The sequence below is a fragment of the Mustela lutreola genome, chromosome X, assembly GCF_030435805.1.
Source record: "Mustela lutreola isolate mMusLut2 chromosome X, mMusLut2.pri, whole genome shotgun sequence".
NCBI lineage: Eukaryota > Metazoa > Chordata > Mammalia > Carnivora > Mustelidae > Mustela > Mustela lutreola.
Genome location: NC_081308.1, coordinates 56,324,672 through 56,349,628, shown reverse-complemented (window position 1 = coordinate 56,349,628; position 24,957 = coordinate 56,324,672). Strand labels below are relative to the sequence as shown.

The window sequence follows — 24,957 nt, the reverse complement described above, 5'->3', positions numbered from 1 at the left end:
TGCAGCACGCTGCCCCGGGAGAAGAGTAGGAGCCATGGGCCTTGTTTTCGGAAACGGTCTCCAAGTAGGAGAGCTGGTCCTGTCAGGAAAAGTGGGCAGTTACAAGACAAGTGTCACCCGCTCCCTGTGTAGAGAGACGTATACTTGGCTGTTAAGGAGACACGAGGGGATGTCTAGGGCAGGGGCGCGTGCTCCACTGTGAGGCAGAAGTCTGGGCAGAAGGCATGCCTGTCCTGGGTCCCTGAGCCCAAGGGGAAAGCAGCTCCTTGGCCACCTGTCCCTGGTGCAGACATGTGCTTGACACCAGGCGCGTACCCTGAACTCGCAGAAGTAGCTCCCTGAAAGAACGGGCAGTCAGATGTCGTCTTCCTCTAGAAAGTGGAAGCGTTCGTGGAACACGCGGTGTCCGTGGAAGGAGTGGGGTCAGTCCGTCACTGCTCCTCAACCGAGTGCACGGGCGGTGTGTCGAGATCCTGTCAGCTCTCCTCTCCTGTGGGGAAAGCACTGGCCTAGTCCGCGAGTCCGCCTCAGCACAGCATTCTTTGGGAAATCAGAGTCGGTCTGTGGGATGCTGCTGCTGCTTGCCTGAGCTAGTCTCCACAGCACCTTGTAATAAACCCGCATGCAGCGAAATCTTCTTTACCCGGGTATCTCCTCTGCCTGAGAGAGACGCGTGGTTGCTCCTGTGGAAAGACCCTTAAGGAAAGGGACACATATGTCACTGCGCTCCCCAGGAGCATGACTGGAGAGGTGCAGCACGCTGCCCCGGGAGAAGAGAAGGAGCGGTTGGCCTTGTTTTCTGAAATGGTCTCCAAGCAGGAGAGCCGGTCCTGTCATGAACAGCGGGCGGTGGCAAGTGTCACCCGCGCCTTGTGTGGAGAGACGGAAGCCTGGCTGCTAAGGAGACTGGAGGGAATGACTTGGGCAGGGGCGCGTGCTCCACTCTGAGGAAAGAGTCTGGGCAGAAGGCATGCCTGTCCTGAGCCTCTGGGCCCAAGGGGTAAGCCGCTCCTTGGCCACTTATCCCTGGTTCAGACATGTGCTTGCCACCGGGCCCCTACCCTAAACTCGCAGAAGTAGCTCCCTGAATGAACGGCCGGTCAGATGCCATCTTCCTCCAGGATGTGGAAGTGTTTGCGGAGGCACGGGGTGTCCGGGGAAAGAGTGAGGTAAGTCCCCCACAGCTCCCCATCCCATTGCACTGGCGTTGTGCATGGATCCTGTCACCTCTCCTCTCCTGTGGGGAAGGCACTGGCCTAGTCCCCGAGTCCGCCTGAGCACCAGAGCAAAAGGCCAAGCCTTGCCTATACCGGGATATGGTAGTGTGCATAGAGTGCCATCCTAGGCCATGTACGCTGCTGCGTGTTGTGGCTGTGTCTGCTTAGTTCGGCCTGGCAGGTTGAACCCAGGGCCAAACATAGAGCCCGCGAAAGCAAGGCCCAAGAGGCACCAGCTCTCCCGCAGCTCTTCTTCCCTGATGCGACAGAGCGAACGCCCAAAGCCTTCCTGAGAGAGGAGCGGCGAAGTGTGGTTCGCGCCAAGCCAAAGCCTCGGCGCTTGCATAGCAGGCTCTGCGAAATCAGAGTCGGTTCTGCGGGCTGCTGTTGCTGCTTGCCTTAACCTTGTATTCACAGCACAGTGGGAGAAACCCGCATAGAGCAAAAGCCTCTTTGATCCTGCATCCCCTCTGGGAAAGCACAGCATTCGCTGGGAAATCAGTGTCGGTTCTGAGGGATGCTGATGCTGCTTGCCTGAACATAGTCTCCGAAGCATGGTAGGAGAAACCCGTATGGAGCGAAATCCTCTTAGCCCGGGCATCCCCTCTGCCTGGGAGAGAAGCGTGGTTAAGCCCGTGGAAACAGCCTTAAGGAAAGGGACACGTCTGTGACTGCACTCCCCAGTAGCATATCTGGGGAAGGCACAGCACACCGCCCTGGGAGGAGAGAAGGAGCCCTTGGCCTTGCTGTCGGGAAACGGTCGTGAAGCAGGAGAGCCTGCCATGGCAGGAACAGCGGGCGGGTGGCAAGACAAGTGTCACCACAGTCTTTGATGACACTTTTGAGTCAAGGCTCATCTACTCTACAAATGAGACTACACTGTAAAAATTTTAAAGGCAACATGTTTAAAGGCAACATCATGAATGAATGTTTGGTGGATTGCTTGGGATTTCTATTCATGGTATCAGATGAGTTTAAGGGAGCATAATCCAATAAAAAATTTAAACTTAATTTTAAAATATAAGAAAAAAATTTTTTTAATATCTTTGCTTTTGTGGTTCCTGCAAATGAAACTACAAGAAAGGGCTGAGAACATTTTCTTTTTTTCTGTTTGTTTTTCTTCAATTTGGACCTCCTCCTAGGTCTCTGATCTAAGAATGCTTACACAGACTCTGTAGTGCAGAAAGGACAAAATATCATATTACAAAATATTCTACTCCTATCCTTTTGTATACCCAGAACAATAAGTTAATATATGTGCTGCCAAAGGAGCACACCAGAGCAATAAGTTAAATGAAGATTGTACTGGGAAGATAAAACAGTTATTCCATAAAATGAGTGGGTTTTGAATGGGACATGAAGGGCGGACTTGTGAGTTAGGAAATATATTAAAGCATAACAACTATGCTGTATTACTGAAATATATTAAAATGATGATATGGAAATACCTTGCCTATTACTTAATATCTCACAGAGTAACATCAAATCACCTCTTAATCCTTTCTACTAACAGCTGTTCCTCTTTGTTTCACTTTACATAACATGTGATGGATTGACATTTGTAGAAATAAGGGGGAACATGGAAGAAAGTGAACAATTAGAAAGGATCAAAATACAGTAATAAACCAGTGAATATTTACTATAATGTAAATATATGCTGTTTCAATGCATGCACATTTATAAACTGAGAATTATCAGGAGTGACAGCCAATGTAGAAAATCTAGATGGTGTTATAGAAAATTCCATAAAACCTTTTGCATTGGTTTAATACAGCCTGGTATAATATTTAGAAACCAGACTGTGTAATTTTTTGAGCAGTTAAACATAGAAAAACATGGCTGAAATAATGATAAACACTTAAAATTACTTAAATTTTTGTTTATTTTTATCCTTTAAGGCCCATATTGTGTTCATAATGTCCCAAGTATTTGTGGTTGTTAGAGAAAAGTAAATTTGAAAATTTCCATGGGGAGGGGAAATGGTATCTGTTTGTAAAACAAAACAAAACAAAACAAAATCACAGGGCACCTTTCCTATGGTTGTGAGCTGCCCTTCCCTTACTGCTCAATGCATTTTCATTAACACCCACCTCACAGTCCATAGGCAGCCATCTGTGTTCCCATCTTTAAGAAATTTTATCCTACAAGTCTTTCCTCATGACACTGTTGCCTATGACATAAATCAAACAGACATTCAACCTCTTGGAATGGAATCAGAAATCCACAAAGCTGACTGCTGTCAGGACTCATAAGGAAGGCAATTAATACATTTATTATTTAGGAGAGGAGTTGTTTGCTTTCCAAAAATCCATGCAGAGTTGGAATGTTATCTGGAGTGTATATCAAACTAACGAAGCTAAAATGTCTTTTTATCTCAGGTTCACCCATTTGACAATCATTATATTTTCTCCTTGATCTCTGGTTTGGTCAGCTATGCTAGTGTCAGAACACTTAATTCATTCAGTCAATCAACAAAGACCTATTGAGTACTAATTTTTTGTGGGTGGGATGAATAAAACAAATATCTGCCACAATGGAGCATATGATCTAGAGTTTAAAATTCATATTTGAATTACTTACATACCACCACATACATGAATTACATACTTACCACCACAAATGTAAACAACATTTTTAAAATGAAAAAGAAATTGATGATAATGATGTTAAGGAGAAGACCTTAATATTAAAAGCAATAAAATTGATATGTCTATTAGTAGAAATAAAAAAATGGTCATATATTAACTAAAGTAAAATTTAGGGGTCCCTGGGTGACTCAATCGGTTAAGCAGCTGCCTTTGGCTCAGGTCATGATCCCACGGTCCTGGGATTAAGACATGCATCGGGTCACTGCTGGGTAATAAGCCTGCCTCTCGATCTCCCTCTGCCTGCCACTCTGCCAACTTGAGCTCTCTCTCTGTCAAATAAACAAAATCTTAAAAAAAAGATAAGTATAAAGTAACACTTACTGAATATTTGGGGATGGTGATGTCATCAAGATGGCAACATGGATGCATGGATGGCTCCTTATTTATTGCTAAAGGTAAATGTATAGTCAAAATCCGATTCTCCAATATTGTAATGGTGATATAGAAATCATTTACTAGTCTAGTTTAAAAGTTAAAAAACAAGCTTATTAAAAATAACTATAACTGCAATCATTTGTTATTAAAAGTACAATATAAAAATGATCTAAATGTAAAAACATCAATAACCTCTTGTTATAGAAGTATAAATTTTCTGTACACTATTGAAGTTCAGTTGTTTTCAACATAAAATGGAATGTTATAACTAACGTATTTTATATAACCTTAATGGTAAATATAAAAAAATATGTAGTAGATACACAAAAGATTTTGATAAAGAAGTTAAAACATACTGCCACAAAAAGTCATCAGATTACAAAGACAAAAATACAGGAAATAAAGAGCAGAGCATCTACAAAAGAGCAAAGAATTAACAGAGAAACAAAACAGGTAAACACTGGGGAAAGAAAAAAATTTAAAAAAATGGGAGGGGAAGGCAAGCCATAATACACTTAACCATAAGTAACAAACTGTTGTTTCTGGAGGGGAGATGGGCAGGGGAATGGGCTAAGTCAGTAATAATTATTAGGAGGTCACTTGTGATGAGCATTGAATGTTATATGTAAATGGCAAATTACTAAATTCTACTCCTGAAACTAATATTACACTATATATTAACTAAAATTTAAATAAATCAGGAAATATAAAAAGAATGAAAGGCAATAGTTAAGTCTTTACCTATAAATAATTACTTTAACTGTAAGTGAATGGAATCATCCAGTTGGAAAACATAGAAAGGCTAGAATAGATTTAAAAACAAACAAAAACACAAGATCCAACAATATGTTGCATATAAAAGAATCAATATAGCTTTAAGGACACACATGGGCAGAGAGTAAAGGGATAGAAAAAGATACTCCAAGCTAATGATAACAAAAGAAAACAAGGGTAGCAATAACTATAACAGACAAAATAGGGTTTATATAAGCTAAAAATCACCACAGTCATTATACAATAAGAAAAGTGTCATTAATTCATCCATACAGTAATTGTAAATATCATGTACCTAATATTGAACCACATAAATATATAAAACAAATACTAACAAAACAAAAAGGAGAAATAAATAGCAATACAATAGTATCTGGGGACAATAATACCCCACTCTTACATATGGATAGATCATCCAGATAGAAAATCAATAAGAAAATAGTGAATTTAAACACTATGCATGGACAACTGGGTGGCTCAGTCAGTTAAGCCTTTGCCTTTGGCTCAGGTCGTGATCCCAGGGTCCTGAGATAGTCCCACATTGGGCTCCCTGCTCAGGAGGGAGTCTTCTCACTCTGTCTCTGCCCTTACCCCTTGCTCATTCTCTCAGCCCTGCTCTCTCTCAAACAAACAAACAAAACAAAACAAAACAAACAAACAAAAAGAACTATGTCAAATGAACCTAACATATTTACAGGATATTCCGTCCAATAGTATCATAATAAATATTCTTCTCAAACACACGTGGAAAATTTTCTAGGATAGATCACATTTTAAACCACAAAACAAGAGTCCCCCCAAAATCAATAATATAGAAAGCATATCGAGTATATTTCCAGACAAAATAATATGAAACTAGAAATTAATACAGAAGGAAATTTGGAAAATTTAAAAATACACAGACATACACATTTTTAAACAAACAAACAAAAAATCAAAAAAAGAAGATAAAGTGGGAATAAAAATACATTTTGAGGAAAATAAAAAAATATATACCAAAAAATTATGAGAAGCAGCAAAGCAGTTATAAAAGGAAATTTTATAGCTTTAAATTGTATATAAAAAAAGATTTCATATAAAGAACTTAATATAACAGCTCAAGAAAACTACAAAAAGAACAAAGTAAACTTAAAAGTAGCAAAAGGAAGGAAAAAAATAAAAATTAGGGAAGAAATAAATGAAATATAGAATTAAAAAACTAGAAAGTTTTTTAAAATGGTAAATAAAATTAGACTTGGTAATGATAAATAAAAAAAAAAGACAGCTAGACTACCTCAGAAAAAAGAGAGAAGACTCAATAAAATCAGAAATGAAAAAGGGGACATTATAACTGATACCACAGAAATATAAAGGATACAAGACAGTTAAATGCCAGCAAATCAAAAGCCTGGAGGAAATGGACAAATTCCTAGGGACATACAACCTATCAACACTGAATCATAAGGACATGAAAAATGTGAACAGACCAATAAGGGGTAAGGAGATTGAATCCATAATAAAAACCTTCTAACAAATAAAAGTCCAGAATCAGATGATGTCCACAGTGAATTCTACCAAACATTTTACGAAGAAATAATACAAACACTTTTAAAACCCTTCCCAAAAAGTTGAAGTGGTTGAAATACTCTGAGGCACATTTCAAATCAGCAACAAAAAGAACTACTGGATCATATCCCTGATAAATAAAAAATGTAAAAATTCTCTACAAAATGCTACAAAACGGAATTCACCAGCACATATCAGTAGATGTGATGCATTATATTAATAGAATGATCAATAAAAACTCATATGATCAATTCAACATATGCAGAAAAGGCATTTGACAAAATTCAAAACGCTTTCATAATAAAAATACCCACCAAACTGGGTAGAGAAAGAATACACATCAACACAATGAAAACCACATATTCCATGGAAGGATTCAAGATGGCGGAGAAGTAGCAGGCTGAGACAACATCAGGTAGCAGGAGATCAGCTAAATAGCTTATCTAACCATTGCAAACACCTACAAGTCCAATGGGAGATCAAAGAGAAGGAGAGCAACAATTCTAGAAACAGAAAATTGATCACTTTCTGAAAGGTAGAACCGGCGGAAAAGTGAACCCAAAGAACGGGTAGGTAGACCGCGGGGGGAGGGGCCAGCTCCCAGCAAGAGGTGGAGCAACGGAGCAGAAAATCAGGACTTTTTAAAAGTTTGATCCAATGAGGGAAATCACCTCAGAGGCTAAACCAGAGTGAAGCCCAAGTGGGGTCAGCATAGCCCCAGGTCCCTCAGGGTCACAGAAGGACCAGGGGTATCTGAGTGTCACAGAACTCACAGGTATTAGAGTGGGGAAGCCGGCTACAGAGACAAAGCTGAGGAGTGAGCTCTCAACCCAGGGTTACTTTGAACCAGGCATAGGCAGGGTGAGCTTGGAGCACGGCCAAGGGCCAGGGAGAAAGGAGTAATTGAGCTCTTTTCTCGAAGCACGGCCAGAGGCCAGGGAGATGAGAAAGACCAAGGACATTTCACCAAGTGCGAATGACAGAGTGCTTCTCGCCAAGCATGGCCAGAGGCCGGGAAGATGGGAGTAATTAAACACTTTTCTCTGAGGGTGCACCTGGGAGCGGAGCCCTGAGTTCTCCACTCCTCTGGGCCGGATTGTGAGACCGCCATTATCATTCCATCATCCAGAACTCTACAGAAAGCCTTCAGGGAACAAAAGCTCCCGGATTACTTAGCCCTACCCTAGGTAAGGGCAGGACAAATCCATCTTGGGCAAAGACACCTGAGAATCAATACAAAAGGCCCCTTCCCCAGAAGACCAACAAGAAACCCAGCCAAGAACAACTTCACTTACTAAGGAGAACAGTGGAATTCCAGAGGAGGAGAAAGCAAAACAAGGAATTCATGGCTTTCTCCCAATGATTCTTTAGTCTTGCAGTTATATATTTTTTCTTTTTTCTTCTGCTAATTTATTTTAACTTTTACCCTTTCCTCGTTTAATGATTTTTTAAACTAGTTTATTTTTAAAATATCTTACAAAAAAATAATCTATTTTGAACCTTCATTACTATAGTCATATTTTATCCTCCATTGTATCTAACTATATATTTTTTTACACATAGGGTTTTTTCTTCTAAAAAATTGGGAGTATAACTTATCCTAATACATCAAAATATACCCTAAATCTAGCTCCAAGATTGTTCTAGTGTCCAGCCTGAGCAAATTCTCTCCAGGTTATCTTTCTTTATTGTCCCAACCAACTTGCTCTATCAACTTATTTTTTAGAAATTAAATTTTTTCCCTCATTTTTATAGGTTTATTCCATCCCTTCATTGTGCCTACCCTTATATGTTTTTCATCCTTTAAAATCTTGGGAGGTTGTTTCTTCTAAGAGACCAAAATACTCCCAAAATTAAGTGAGTGACCCTGTTCTAGTCACAAGTCTAGTGTATATATATATATTTTTTTCTTTTAAAATATTTTTTCCTTGTTTTCTTTTTTTTAACATTTTTCCCCCTAGAACTTCTTTTTTTTCCCCTTTCCTTCTCCCACAACTTGGGGTCTCTTCTGATTTGGTTAAAGCACATTTTCCTGGGGTCTTTACCACCCTTTTAGTATTTTATTTGCTCCTTAATATATTCTTATCTTCTCAAAATGACAAAGTGGAAAAACTCACCACAAGACAAAGAACAAGAGGCAGTCCCAAAGGCTAGGGACCTAATCAAAACAGACATTGGTAATATGACAGAACTAGAGTTCAGAATGACAACTCTCAAGGTTGTAGCTGGGCTCGAAAAAGGCATGGAAGATATTAGAGAAACCCTCTCCAGAGAGATAAAAGCCCTTTCTGGAGAAATAAAAGAACTAAAATCTAACCAAGTTGAAATCAAAAGAGCTATTAATGAGGTGCAATACAAAAATGGAAGTTCTTACTGCTAGGATAAATGAGGCAAAAGAATTAGTGATACAGAAGACCAAATGATGGAGAATAAAGAAGCTGAGCAAAAGAGAGACAAACAAATACTGGACCACGAGGAGAGTTTTTGAGAGATAAGTGAAAACATAAGATAACATGACATTAGAATAATTGGGATCCCAGAAGAAGAAGAAAGAGAGAGGGGAGCAGAAGGTATATTGGAGAGAATTTTTGTAGAGAATTTCCCTAATATGGCAACGGGAACAAACATCAAAATCCAGGAGATGCAAAGAATGACCCTCAAAATCAATAAAAATTGGTCCACACCCCGTAACCTGAAGGTAAAATTTACAACTGTTAACGACAAAGAGAAAATCCTGAAAGCAGCCTGGGAGAAGAAGTCTGTATTGTACAACAGTAAAAACATTTGATTGGCAGCAGACTTATCCACAGAGACCTGGCAGGCCAGAAAGAACTGGCATGATATATTCAAAGTGTTAAGTGAGAAAAACATGCAGTCAAGAATACTATATACAGATAGGCTATCATTGAAAATAGAAGGAGAGATTAAAAAGCTACCTGGACAAACAAAAGCTGAAATAATTTGCAAACACCAAACCAACTCTCCAGGAAATACTGAAAGGGGTCCTCTAAGCAAAGAGAGAGCCTAAAAGTAGTAGATCAGAAAGGAACAGAAACAATATACAGTAACAGTCACATTATAGGAAATACAATGCCATTAAATTCATATCTCTCAATAGTTACACTGAATGTAAATGGCCTAAATACACCAATTAAAAGACACAGGGTATCAGAATGGATAAAAAGCAAACTCGTCAATATGCTGCCCAAGATACTCATCATAGACCTGAAGACACCCCCAGATTTAAAGAGAGGGGGTGGAAAACAATGTACCATGCTAATGGACATCAGAAGAAGGCTTGGGTGGCAATCCTTATATCAGATCAATTAGATTTTAAGCCAAAGACTATAATAAGAGATGAGGAAGGACACTATATCATACTCAAAGGGTCTGTCCAACAAGAAGACCTAACAATTTTAAATATCTATGTCCTTAACATGGGAGCAGCCAACTATATAAACCAATTAATAACAAAATCAAAGAAACATATCAACCATAATAAAATAATAGTAGGGGAATTTAACACTCTCCTCATTGAAATGGACAGATTATCCAAGCAACAGATCAACAAGGAAAAAGGCCTTAAATGACACACTGGACAAGATGGACATCAGAGGTATGTTCAACACATTCCAACCCAAAATAACAGAATACACATTCTTCTCTAGTGCACATGGAACATTCTCCAGAATAGACCACATCCTGGGTCATAAATCAGATCTCAACCATTATCAAAAGACTGGGATCATCCCCTGCATATTCTCAGACCACAATGCTCTGAAACTAGAACTCAATCACAAGAGGAATCTTGGAAAAAACACAAATACATGGAGACTAAACTGCATCCTTCTAAAAAATGAATTGGTCAACCAGGAAATTAAAGAAGAATTGAAAAAATTCATGGAAACAAATGATAATGAAAGCAAAAGAGCTCAAGATCTGTGGGATAGAGAAAAGGCAGTCCTGAGAGAAAAATATAAAGCTGTACAAGCCTTTCTCAAGAAACAAGAAAGATCTCAAATACACAACATAATCCTACACCTAAAGGAGTTGGAGAAAGAACAACAAAGAAAGCCTAAACCCAGCAGGAGAAGAGGAATAATAAAGATCAGAACAGAAATCAATGAAATAGAAACCAACAAAACAAAACACTACCAACAAAAAAAACAATAGAACAAATTAATGAAAGTAGGAGCTGGTTCTTTGAAAGAATTCATAAGATTGATAAACCCCTTTCCAGACTTATCAAAAAGAAAAGAGAAAGGACCCAAATAAATAAAATCATGAATGAAAGAGGAGAGATCACAACCAACACCAAAGAAATACAAACAATTATAAGAACATACTATGAGCAACTCTACGCCAACAAATTCAAAAATCTGGAAGAAATGGGTACATTCCTAGAGACATATAAACTACCACAACTGAACCAGGAAGAAATAGAAAACCTGAACAGACCCATAACCAGTACGGAGATTGAAACAGTCATCAAAAATCTCCAAACAAACAAAAGCCCCGGGCCAGATGGCTTCCCAGGGGAATTCTACCAAACTTTTAAAGAAGAATTAATTCCTATTCTCCTGAAACGGTTCCCAAAAAATAGAAATGGAAGGAAAACTTCCAAACTCTTTTTTTCTGAGGCCGGCATCACCTTGATCCCCAAACCAGACAAGGATCCCATCAATAAAGAGAACTTCAGACCAATATCCTGGATGAACACAGATGCGAAAATTCTCACCAAAATACTAGCCAATCGGATTCAACAGTACATTAAAAGGATTATTCACCACGACCAAGTGGGATTTATTCCAAGGCTACAAGGTTGGTTCACCATCTGCAAATCAATCAATGTGATACAACACATTAATAAAAGAAAGAACAAAAACCACATGATATTCTCCATAGATGCTGAAAAAGCATTTGACAAAGTGCAGTATCCTTTCCTGATTAAAACTTTCAAAGTGTAGGGATAGAGGGCACATATTATCAATATTATCAAAGCCATCTATGAAAAACCCACTGCAAATACCATTCTCAATGCAGAAAAACTCAATCCTTTTCTGCTGGTGTCAGGAAGATGGCAGGGATGTCCGTTATCATGACACTGCTGTTGAACATCGTACTAGAAGTCCTAGCCTCAGCAATCAGACAACAAAAAGAAATTAAAGGCATTCAAATTTTTCCAGTTGGCAAAAGAGAAGTCAAACTATCACTGTTTGCAGATGATATGATACTGTAAGTGGAAAACTTAAAGGACTCCACTCCAAATCTGCTCTAACTTGTATAGGAATTCTATACAGTGTCAGGATATAAAATCAATGCACAGAAATTGGTTGCATTTTTTTTAGACCAACAAGACAGAAGAAATAGAAATTAAGGAGTGAATCCCATTTACAATTGCACCCCAAACCCTAAGATACCTAGGAATAAACCTAACCAAAGAGACAAAGAATTTATACTCAGAAAACTCTAAAGTGCTCATGAAAGAAATTGAAGAAGACACAAAGAAATGGAAATATGTTCCATGCTCCTGTATTGGAAGAACAAATATTGTGAAAATGTCTATGCTACCTAAAGCAATATACACATTTAATGCAATCCCTATCAAAATCCCATCCATTTTTTTCAAAGAAATGGGACAAATAATCCTAAAATTTATATGGAAGCAGAAAATACCTCGAGTAGCCAGAGGAATATTGAAAAAGAAAGCCAAAGTTGTTGGCATCACAATTCCAGACTTCAAGCTCTATTACAAAGTTGTCATCATCAAGATAGTAGGGAACTGTCACAAAAACAGACATAGATCAATGGAACAGAATAGAGAGCCCAGAAATACACCCTCAACTCTATGGTCAACTAATCTTCAACAAAACAGGAAGGAATGTCCAATGGAAAAAAGACAGCCTCTTCAACAAAAGGTGTTGGGAAAATGGAACAGCCACATGCAGAAAAATGAAATTGGACCATTTCCTTACACCATTCATGAAAATAGACTGGAAATGGATGAAGAAGCATAATGTGAGAAAGGAATCCATCAAAATCCTTGAGGAGAGAACAGGTAGCAACCTCTTTGACCTCAGCAGCAGCAACTTCTTCCTAGGAACATCGCCAAAGGCAAGGGAAGCAAGGGCAAAAATGAACTATTGGGATTTCATCAGATCAAAAAGCTTTTACACAGCAAAGGAAACAGTTAACAAAACCAAAAGTTAACTGTCAGAATGGGAGAAGATATTTGCAAATGACATACCAGATAAAAAGCCAGTATCCAAAATCTATAAAGAGCTTATCAAACTCAACACCCTAAGAACAAATAATCCAATGAAGAAATGGGCAGAGGACATGAACAAACATTTCTGCAAAGAATACATCCAAATGGCCAACAGACACATGAAAAAATGCTCCACATCACTCGGCATCAGGGAAATACAAATCAAAACCAGAATGAGATACCACCTCACACCTTTCAGAATGGCTAAAATGAACAAGTCAGTCAATGACAGATGCTGGCGAGGATGTGGAGAAAGGGGAACCCTCCTACACTGTACATGGGAATGCAAGCTGGTGCAACCTCTCTGGAAAACAGCGTGGAAGTTCCTCAAAACGCTGAAAATAGAACTACCCTATGACCCAGTGCTTGTAGTACTGGGTGTATACCCTAAAGATACAAACGTGGCATTCTGAAGGGGCCCATAAACCCAAATGTTTATAGCAGCAATGTCCACAATAGTTAAACTATGAAAAGAATCTGAATGTCCTTCAACAGATGAATCAATAAATAAGATGTGGTATATATGTGCAATGGAATACTATGCAGCCATCAAAAGTAATGAAATCCTGCTATTTGGGATGACCTGGATGAATCTAGAGGGTATTATGCTTGGCGAAATAAATCAATCTGAGAAAGACAACTATCATATGATCTCCCTGATATGATGAAGTGGAGATGCAACATAGGCGGTTTGGGGGGTACGAAAAGAAAAATAAAAGAAGATGGGATTGGGAGGGAGACAAACCATAAAAGACTGAATCTCACAAAAGAGACTGAGGGTTGTTGGGGGGAGGTGTGTTGGGAGAGGATGGTGGGGGTATGGACATTGGCGAGGGTATGTGCTATGGTGAGTGCTGTGAAATGTGTAAACCTGGTGATTCACAGACCTGTACTCCTAGGGATAAAAACACATTATATGTTTATAAAAAAATTTTTAAAATCCATTAAAAAAAAACACATATTGCAAGCCCAGAGCTAATCTCATATTCAATCAAAAAAGTTTGATACTTTTCCCCTTAAATATCAGAAACAAATCAAGTGTGTCCACTTTCACTACTCTCATTTGACATAGTACTGGATGTCCTAGCCAGAGAAACAAGGAGCACAAAGAAATAAAAGACTCCAAAAAAAAAGGAAGAAGTAAAATTTTCTTTTTTTGGATAACATGGACTTACATGTAAAAAAATCCTAAAAACTTCACAAAAAAATTTGAATAAACAAATTTATTAAAGCTGCCAAATACAAGATCAATATATAAAAGACAAGAATTTTTTTGTTTTGTTTTGTTTTTAATATGGAATGCTTCCCAGTTTTTCATGTCATCCTTGTTCAGTGATCACGCTAATCTTCTCTGCATCATTCCAATTTTAGTATATGTGCTGCCAAAGTAAGCACAAGACAGGAGCATTTTAACACTCTAATGATGAATTATCTGAAAAAATAAAGAAAACAATCAAATTCACAATAGTATCAAAAATAATAAAATACTTAGGAAAAGATTTAACTAAGAAGATTTAAGATCTGTACCCCATAAATTATGACAGTGATAAAGAAATTGAAGGAGATACAAATGGAAAGATAGCCCATATTTATGAACGGTAAGAATTAACATTTTTAAAATGTCCATACTACCGGAAACCATCTGTAAATTCAATTCCTATCAAAAATCCAAAGTTAGGGGCACCTGGGTGGCTCAGTGGGTTGAGCCGCTTCCTTCGGCTCAGGTCATGATCCCAGGGTCCTGGGATCGAGCCCTGCATCAGGCTCTCTGCTCAGCAGGGAGCCTGCTTCCTCTTCTCTCTCTGCCTGCCTCTCTGCCTGCTTGTCATCTCTCTCTGTCAAATAAATAAATAAATAATATTTTTAAAAAATCCAATATTATTTTTTTACAGTAGTAAGTAAAGAATCCTAAATATATAAGAGACCATAAAAGACAACAAATAATCAAAGCAGTTCTGAGAAAGAATGAAGAAGAGAAATTACACTTCTTGATTTGAAATTATATTACAAAGCCCCCATGCTCAAAACAATAAAGTATACTGGCATAAAAACAGACCAATAAAGAAGCAGAACAGAATTGAGAGTCCAGAAATAAATCCTTTCATACAGTCACCTAATATTTGACAGGGGCCAACATATGTAATGGGTAAAGATAGTCTGTTCAATAAATGATATTTAAAATTGAAGTCACATAAAACAGTATGAAACTGGAGCCTTATATCACTCATAAATCTTAACTTGAAATAGATTAAAGACTTAAATGTGATGCATGAAACTAAATTTCCTAAAGGAAAACATAGGAAAAATTCTCCTTGACATTGGTCTTGCCAATAGTTTCTTGGATACCAGACCAAAAACACAAGCAAAAAAAACAAAAATAAATAAATGATATTACATCAAACTAAAGTTTCTGCATTGCCAAAAAAAAAAGAGAGAGAGACAGAGAATAAAAACACAATCCACAGAATGGAAGAAAATACTTACAAATCTTATATCTGAAAAGAGGTTATTAACCAACAGATACAAACAAAAATATATATAATTTAAAAAATAGCAAAAGGATCTCAATAGACTTTTTTTCAAAAAAGTTATATAAATGACCAACAGGAGCATTAAAAAGTGCTCAACGTAAAACCTCAGGGCAAAGTCATTATGTTGTTGTTCACCTCTGGAAAACACAGCAAGATATTACTACCTATTAGAATATATTCTACCAAAAAATTAAAACTAACAAATTTTGGTAAATATTTGGGAAAATGGGGAACTTATGCACTGTGATAGGGATATAAATTTGTATGGAAAACAGTATGGAGATTATTCATATTATTAAAAGTAAAATTGCCATATGATTCAGTAATCCCACTTCTAGGTATATATCTAAAGGAAACGAAGTCACTATTCGAAGACATATCTGCACTCTTTTTTTTTAAAAGATTATATTTATTTATTTGACAGACAGAGATCACAAGTAGGCAGAGAGGCAGGCAGATAGAGAGGAGGAAGAAGGCTCCCTGCTGAGCAGAGAGCCCGATGTGGGACTCGATCCCAGGACCCTGGGATCATGACCTGAGCCGAAGGCAGCGGCTTAACCCACTGAGCCACCCAGGCGCCCCCATATCTGCACTCTTATGTTCATTATAAAATTATTAACTCTAAGCAAGAGATGGAAATAACTTCAGTATCCATTAATGGATGAATGAATAAAATAAGTATGGTAAATATATACTATGGAATACTACTTAACCATGAAAAATTAAGAAATACTGCCATTTACAACAGCATGGATGGATCTTGAAGGTATTATACTAAGTGAAATATTTCAAAGATTATATATATATTTTTTTAATTTATTTATTATGATATCCCTTACATACAGAATCTGAAGAAAAGGCAAACTAATGGAAACTTAGAGTTGAGTTGACAAGGGGTGAACCTGGGGTGGAGTAAGGTGGTCAAAGTGTACAAACTTGCAACTATAATATGGAAAAAGTTCTGGGAATCTAATGTACAGCATGATGATCATAGATAATAATATATACATACTTTTTTATTGTGCTTCCCTTTATTAAACTTTGTATATATCACATTCTTACAAGTTGAAAGTTTTTAGCAATCTTGTATAAAATAGGTCTGCTGCCTCCATTTTTCTAACAACATTTGTTCATTTTGTGTCTCTCTGTCACATGTTGGTAATTCTTGCAATATTTCAAGTTTTTTCATTATTATTGTATTTGTTATGGTGATCTGTGATCAGTAATTATGACCCACTAAAAACTCAGAACTAGTTTACTTAAGGTATATACATTGTTTTTCTTTAAAGACATAATGCTTTTGAACAGTACAGTATAGTGTTTATTTTTTATACGCACTGGGAAACCAAAAAAAAAATAATTTGACTTAGTTTATTGAGATAATCGCTTTATTGAGGTGCTCTGGAACAAAACCCACAAGACCTCTGAAGTTTATCTCTACTGTACTATATACATAAAAGTTGCTAAGAGAGTAGATCTTAAAATTCCTTACGATACATGCATAAAAACAGTGGCAACTATATGAGATAGTAGATGTATTAACATTTTTATGTAGATTATATTGCAATACAGATGTATACCAATTTATCAAATTGTACAAAATTTACACAATGTTAAGTTTGCAGTGTTATAAGAAATCATTTCTTAAATTTACAAATTATAATATGTCGATTATTTTTCAATAAAGCTGGAAAAAACTTTTTGTAGAATTAATCTATTTTTCAAAAAAGGAAGTAAGGGAGTAGAAACTGCAACTAACTCTGAAATAATAGAATATAAAATCCATTTTAGTTATATACACTGTGACAAAAACTATTACTTAACTTACAATGAAGGAATACTTATGAAGCATGAAGGATGGTCTATAAATAAGGTTGAAAGAGCTCATTTTTAAGGTTTAAATTTAAAATCTTCTTTTGAAATACTAAACTGACCACCCAGTTTTCCAAGCATAAATGTCTTAACTGCATGAATTTATTTCATACAACTCTATAATCTAGTTTCATAAGAAAGCAGCATGCAAATTTTGAATAAGACAGACTTGCTTAAGTTTCTTTACGTTCAACAGTAAAGAATACTTCCCTAAAAATAAATAGAAGAAAAATCAGCATATTTATCATGATAATTATTATTCATAATGAGATTCATATTGAATTAGGGAATATATATCCTCAGAGAGGGTAAAGTAAAATGAAATTTATTTTGGTAAATGTGTCTATGAATAGTCAATACAATGCCTCAATATAAATGAATATTATCATTTTGAACAATTTAATTACTATTATTAGAATTATTATAAGTATAAAAATAGCTATCATTTTAGCATGGAATATGAGACTCTCATGCTCCATGCTTCATTACAGCCACACAACAACTCTGCATAATAAGTATTATTATCACCATCTCATGGGTGAAAAAACTGAGGCTAACACCTTTAGATAACTGGTTTATGATTACATGGCTAGTAAAGATGCATCACACTAATTTAGGCTTTATGATTTCAGAATTGTACTCTTTCCACTGCACATTCTATTACTCTGTAAATACTTGTCTTGTTTTCATTTAGTTCTTCAATTTTGTTCGTGTGGTGGTGGCTTAAAGCTTCATTGAAAGGAAGCTTAAAAAATTCATTTAACCAAAAGCTCCCAAGAATTAAAAATGTCATGGATCTAATGTAGACATGGATATCATTAGTTAATGGGTAACTATATATTTTCCACTCTAGTGAGATAACAGAGTATTTTTCTAAGTTTCAGTCTCTGAGTGTTAAAAAGGACTTTGTTAAAATAGAAATATTTAGACAAAGGTGATCAAAAGTCTAGATCAGGTCACCTTAAGAGAAATATTAGGAAACTGAGGAAACAAATGGAGATTTGAGCACTGAGCTATGATATAATGAATGGTTTAAAATATTTAGTAGAGTATAGAAAAGCCCTTTAAAGCCTGGTCTTAGCCTAGCATTGCATCTTCTGGGATATCTATCTATCATCAATCTAACTCTCTATCTAACTAGATATAAATTTGAAAACTTTTTTAAATTAAGATTTTGAGAAATAGAACATAATCAGCACCATAGAAGATCTCTTTATGTCAACAACCTAGCTCCTACTCCCAGTTTGTTAATATTCTCTTATTTAATTAACATTGTGCAAATACACCACTACTGATCTGCCGTTATGAATGAAATAACTATAATCATCTGTTTGCATATCCTGGTGAAAATATTCATTTAGTTCCATGTTGTATTTCTAGGAATGGACCAATTTTTTTTTTATTTTTATCGTGAAGTTTTCTAAATATTGTCCAACTTACCTCAAATGTTTTTATTATGGGCACTGTCATTCTTTCACATTCTTGCAAGACAGTTTTACTGTTGCCCAATATGGTAAGTGTGTAATAGTATGCCATTCTAGGTTTTAATTTAATTTTAATTTAATTTAATTTAATTACAGATTCATAATAAAGATAAGCAGTTTTTATATATGAGCGGCCATTTGGATTACCCTTTCTGTAAAGTACATGCTCAAATCTTTTGATATCTTAACATTGTGTCATACTGACTTCTTTAATAGTAGATTTTCTGAATGAACTTTTAGCTGTGTAGGTCTTCTCTATTATTTTGAACTTGTTTTCATTTCAAAATCTTTATATTTATTTCCATAATCTGCTTTTATTTTGCTTTGTCTATTATCTATATATTTATATATTTATTTATTTATTAGGAAGCAAGAGAGAGAGAGCGAGCAAGAGCGCAGGGAGGGATAGAAAAAGAAGAGAAAAGAATCTTAAGCAGGCTCCAGGCTCAGCACAGAGCCCAACTCTGGGCTCTATTTCACAACCCTGACATCATGACCTGAGCCAAAATGAAAGAAATAAAATAAAATTAAGGTTTTAAAAAAAAAGGAAAAAGAATTGGAGGTTTAATTAAGCGAACCACCCAGGCACCACTGTGGTATCTGAAATTAGCTGTCATATCTTTAAAGTTCTAGAGTATCCATTTGGTTCATTTATAAAATCTTTCTCAATATCATTTTTAGTGTCAGTTTTTTGTTCAATTTGCTTCCCCTCTCATTTCTTTGAGCAGAGTAATCAAGCCATTTTACAGTCTTTATTGATCATTTTAATATCATACTTAATCCCATTTTGTCTATCAAATCTTGTTAATGGTTTTTCTTTGCATGCTTTGTTACATTTTGCTATGTTCAAGACATTATATTTGAAACTCTTATTGAGTAGGGATAATTAAGAGCTATCATAATGGTATGGTCCTCCTTGGCAGGATTTTCTCTTATATCTGAGACTCTACAAGACAATAATACTCCAAATTCAGTGGCTGACTTTCTCAGTTTACACAGAAGGCAAGGTAGGCTCTAGTCTTATTTCTGCTTCTCCTTGTGCTTTGGGGATCTCAACTCAAATTTGGGTTGTACCAAAGTCCTCAAACTTGATTGCTGCTGGATTTTGAATTTTGTTTTTCTAGTATCAAGAGTCTATTAAAAACACAGCTCAGTGTGTTTTAGCAGTTTCAAATGCTCTCATAGATAAAATGGCTTCAGGGCATATATCTCCAGGCTCTCATTGTATTTCGTATTTTGGCCCAGTAATCCCTCACTTATTTTTATAACCATTCTGATATTTTTAACTTTAAAAGCTATTTTGTCTGGATTTTTAGTTGTCTTAAGTAGGAGTTTTTAGATCACCATTACTAGAAGCAACAACAAATATACATGAAAATATCTGCAGAAGTTTATCACATCTTTATGGCTTTGAACTTCCATAAGCTGAGGCATCCTTCTCTAATCACTTAGCTAAACTCCAATTTTCCCTTTAAAACAACACAAGAATTGCTTCATTTAAGAACATGTTCAGGGATGACTCTTCCCCACTCTTCTTACCAACATTCCCACACACTCTTTGCTACCCACACCTTGTTTATGATCTTTCATTAGGTATATCAGCGTCACCAGGATTTTGCTCTAGTGTATTTTTGTCCTTTAGAGCTTTAATTAAATATTAATTCCATAGAAAGTCTGTCCCTTTTCTTTCAAACCTGGGTTAGTTATTTCTTCTCATCCTTTGTCCGAAGTTACTTTATTAGAGAAACTTACAGCTGTATTGTGACTTTGGAGCCTTTACAGTTTTTTGACTGGAAAAATCACCCACCCCTGAGATCTTTACACAGCTTCATAGCTGATATTATTCAGAAATCTGTTCTAAACATATTTTTAAGGGAGTCCTTTTTGGACCACTCAGTTAAAAAACCTCTTCTCAATCACTGCTCTTTTTAAAATGTGCTTATTTAGTACAAATATGCATCACTATTAAAGAAAAAACCAGTACAATTTTTTTTAAGTTGGCTTACCTATTATCTATCTCTCCCATTAAAATGATTCCTCTGTTGATGGACATCTAGGTTCTTTCCATAGTTTGGCTATTGTGGATATTGCTGCTATAAACATTCGGGTGCACGTGCCCCTTTGGATCACTACGTCTGTATCTTTAGGGTAAATACCCAGTAGTGCTATTGCTGGGTCATAGGGCAGTTTTATTTTCACCATTTTGAGGAACCTCCATGCTGTTTTCCAGAGTGGCTGCACCAGCTTGCATTCCCACCAACAGTGTAGGAGGGTTCCCCTTTCTCCGCATCCTCGCCAGCATCTGTTATTTCCTGACTTGTTGATTTTAGCCATTCTGACTGGTGTGAGGTGATACCTCATTGTGGTTTTGATCTGTATTTCCCTGATGCCCAGTGATATGGAGCACTTTTTCATGTGTCTGTTGGCCATCTGGATGTCTTCTTTGCAGAAATGTCTGTTCATGTCCTCTGCCCATTTCTTGATTGGATTATTTGTTCTTTGGGTGTTGAGTTTGCTAAGTTCTTTATAGATTTTGGACACTAGTCCTTTATCTGATATGTCATTTGCAAATATCTTCTCCCATTCTGTCAGTTGTCTTTTGATTTTGTTAACAGTTTCCTTTGCTGTGCAAAAGCTTTTGATCTTGATGAAATGCCAAGAGTTCATTTTTGCCCTTGCTTCCCTTGCCTTTGGCATTGTTCCTAGGAAGATGTTGCTGCGGCTGAGGTCGAAGAGGTTGCTGCCTGTGTTCTCCTCAAGGATTTGGATGGATTCCTTTCGCACATTGAGGTCCTTCATCCATTTTGAGTCTATTTTCGTGTGTGGTGTAAGGAAATGGTCCAATTTCATTTTTCTGCATGTGGCTGTCCAATTTTCCCAGCACCATTTATTGAAGAGGCTGTCTTTTTCCATTGGACATTCTTTCCTGCTTTGTCGAAGATGAGTTGACCATAGAGTTGAGGGTCTATTTCTGGGCTCTCTATTCTGTTCCATTGATCTATGTGTCTGTTTTTGTGCCAGTACCATGCTGTCTTGATGATGACAGCTGTGTAATAGAGCTTGAAGTCCGGAATTTGATGGCACCAACGTTGGCTTTCTTTTTCAATATCCCTTTGGCTATTCGAGGTCTTTTCTGGTTTCATATAAATTTTAGCATTATTTGTTCCATTTCTTTGAAAAAGATGGATGGTACTTTGATAGGAATTGCATTCTGTAGATTGCTTTAGGTAGCATAGACATTGATCAAGAAGATGTGGTATATATACACAATGTAATACTATGAAGCCATCAAAAGAAATGAAATCTTGCCATTTGCGACAACATGGATGGAACTAGAGCATATCATGCTTAGCGAAATAAGTCAAGCAGAGAAAGACAACTATCATATGATCTCCCTGATATGAGGAAGTGGTGATGCACCATGGGGGCTTAAGTGGGTAGAAGAAGAATCAATGAAACAAGATGGAATTGGGAGGGAGACAAACCATAAGTGACTCTTAATCTCACAAAACAAACTGAGGGTTGCTGGGGGGGAGGGAGGTTGGGAGAAGGGGGTGGGATTATGGACATTGGGGAGGGTATGTGCTTTGGTGAGTGCTGTGAAGTGTGTAAACCTGGTGATTCACAGACCTGTACCCCTGAAGATAAAAATATATGTTTATAAAAAATAAAAAATTAAAATGATTCCTCTGGGCTGGGGTTTTGTTGTGCTCATCTTAGGCCAGGCACTGTATAAATTTTCTATGAATGATTGAATTGTTTGACTCCCTTGCTAGATTCTCAACTTCATGAGGCCAAGGATTGTTCTATTCAGTCCTTCTTTATCCTCAATGTCTGTTATATTGCAGTCACTTACGTGACTAATGGGAAAAATCACAGAAAGAAAGAGTTAAAACTACAGAAAAACCCTGTAGGTTCAATAACACAAAGCTTTCTAAAATTATTTAGCCCAGGAATTGAATACTGACTGCACTTTTGATTATTTTTAAATGATATTGAATTTAATTTAAATGGAAATACTTGAATGGTAGAATAATAAAAAAATTATAAAAGCAACTTGTTCCTTAAAGTAAGAATTATATAGGACTTGCTTTCAGTAGCATAGACATTTTCACAATATTTATTCTTCCAATCCAGGAGCATGGAACATTTTTCCATTTCTTTGTGTCTTCCTCGATTTCTTTCATGAGTACTTTATAGCTTTCTGAGTACAGATTCTTAGCCTCTTTGGTTAGGTTTATTCCTAGGTATCTTATGTTTTGGGGTGCAATTGTAAATGGAATGGACTCCTTAATTTCTCTTTCTTCTGTCTTGTTGTTGGTGTAGAGAAATGCAACTGATTTCTGTGCATTGATTTTATATCCTGACACTTTACTGAATTCCTGTACAAGTTCTAGCAGTTTTGGAGTGGAGTCTTTTGGGTTTTCCACATATAGTATCATATCATCTGCGAAGAGTGATAGTTTGACTTCTTCTTTGCCGATTTGGATGCCTTTAATTTCCTTTTGTGTGATTGCTGAGTCTAGGACTTCTAGTACTATGTTGAATAGCAGTGGTGATAATGGACATTCCTGCTGTGTTCCTGACCTTAACGGAAAAGCTTTCAGTTTTTCTCCACATTGAGAATGATATTTGTGGCGTGTTTTTCTTAGATGGCTTTGATGATATTGAGGTATATGCCCTCTATCCCTACACTCTGAAGTGTTTTGATCAGGAAGGGGTGCTGTACTTTGTCAAATGCTTTTTCAGCATCTATTGAGAGTATCATATGGTTCTGGTTCTTTCTTTTATTGATGTGTTGTATCACATTGACTGATTTGCAGATGTTGAACCAACCTTGCAGCCCTGGAATAAATCCCACTTGGTCGTGGTGAAGAATCCTTTAAATGTACTGTTGAATCGGATTGGCTAGTATTATGGTGAGAATTTTCGCATCTGTGTTCATCAAGGATATTGGTCTATAGCTCTCTTTTTTGATGGGATCCTTGTCTGGTTTGGGGATCAAGGTGATGCTGGCCTCATAAAATGAGTTTGGAAGCTTTCCTTCCATTTCTATTTTTTGGGAACAGTTTCAGGAGAATAGGAATTAGTTCTTCTTTAAATGTTTGGTAGGATTCCCTGGGAAGCCGTCTGGCCCTGGGCTTTGGTTTGTTTGGAGATTTTTAACGACTGTTTCAATCTCCGTACTGGTTATGGGTCAGTTCAGGATTTCTATTTCTTCCTGGTTCAGTTGTGGTAGTTTATATGTTTCTAGGAATGCATCCATTTCTTCCAGATTGTCAAATTTGTTGGCGTAGAGTTGCTCATAGTATGTTCTTATAATAGTTTGTATTTCTTTGGTGTTAGTTGTGATCTATCCTCTTTCATTCATGATTTTATTTATTTGAGTCCTTTCTCTTTTCTTTTTGATAAGTCTGGCCAGGGGCTTATCAATTTTATTAATTCTTTCAAAGAACCAGCTCCTAGTTTCGTTGATTGCTCTATTGTTTTTTTGGTTTCTATTTCATTGATTTCTGCTCTGATCTTTTTGATTTCTCTTCTCCTGCTGGGCTTAGGGTTTCTTTGAAGTGTGTAAACCTGGAGATTCACAGACCTGTACCCCTGGGGATAAAAAAATATATTTATAAAAAAAATTTTAAAAAAGAATTATATAGGGCATCTCTTCTAGAAGCAAAATTTTCAAATGTAAAGAAGCAGAAGTAAGAGTGAATTGTACTTCAATGCTCTTTTCTTTATATTCAGCAAAAAGCTACATTCACACCTTTCCAATTTTTTCAACTCTTTTGACAAAGCCTTCAGAGGGGTTATTGCTGATGACAACCATCACAGCCTAACAGGAGAAATTTTATAAAGAAAAATAATAGCATGTTTTTCCCAAATTGTTAAGGATATGGTGAAACTCTATCGGATTCAAAGGAGGAATGTACAATTCCATGCTCTATATAATAATAACTTATCTTAATAGTGACTTTGCAATTTTTTAGATATATCCATTTACTGAAACCACTAACAAATAATCAAAAATTAAAAAATTAACAGGGGTTCGAGACAGGAATTATCTAATCTAAAATAGCACATGTTCAAAGAATACACAACACATATCCCAAGTACTACTATAGGTTTCAAGTAACAGTCAAAACAATAGTAAAAATGATTCAGACCCTACCAGTCAAATCATAAATGGGACCTTAATTGTAAATCCTTATCTTTAGTCAAAGCGGGTAATTGGGTGCTGAAGATACA

At 36.7% G+C, this 24,957-nt stretch overlaps 1 protein-coding gene and 1 non-coding gene across 2 annotated transcripts in view; both read right to left on the bottom strand.

Moving 5' to 3' along the window:
• The window catches only part of LOC131822047 (conserved oligomeric Golgi complex subunit 2-like), a 502,532-nt gene that overhangs the window by 133,468 nt on the left and 344,107 nt on the right, over positions 1-24,957 (bottom strand). The gene's annotated exons all lie outside the window — the stretch shown is intronic.
• On the bottom strand, positions 14,116-14,222 carry LOC131822299 (U6 spliceosomal RNA). Its single transcript, XR_009350178.1, has one exon. It is a non-coding gene; the product is annotated as a U6 spliceosomal RNA (small nuclear RNA).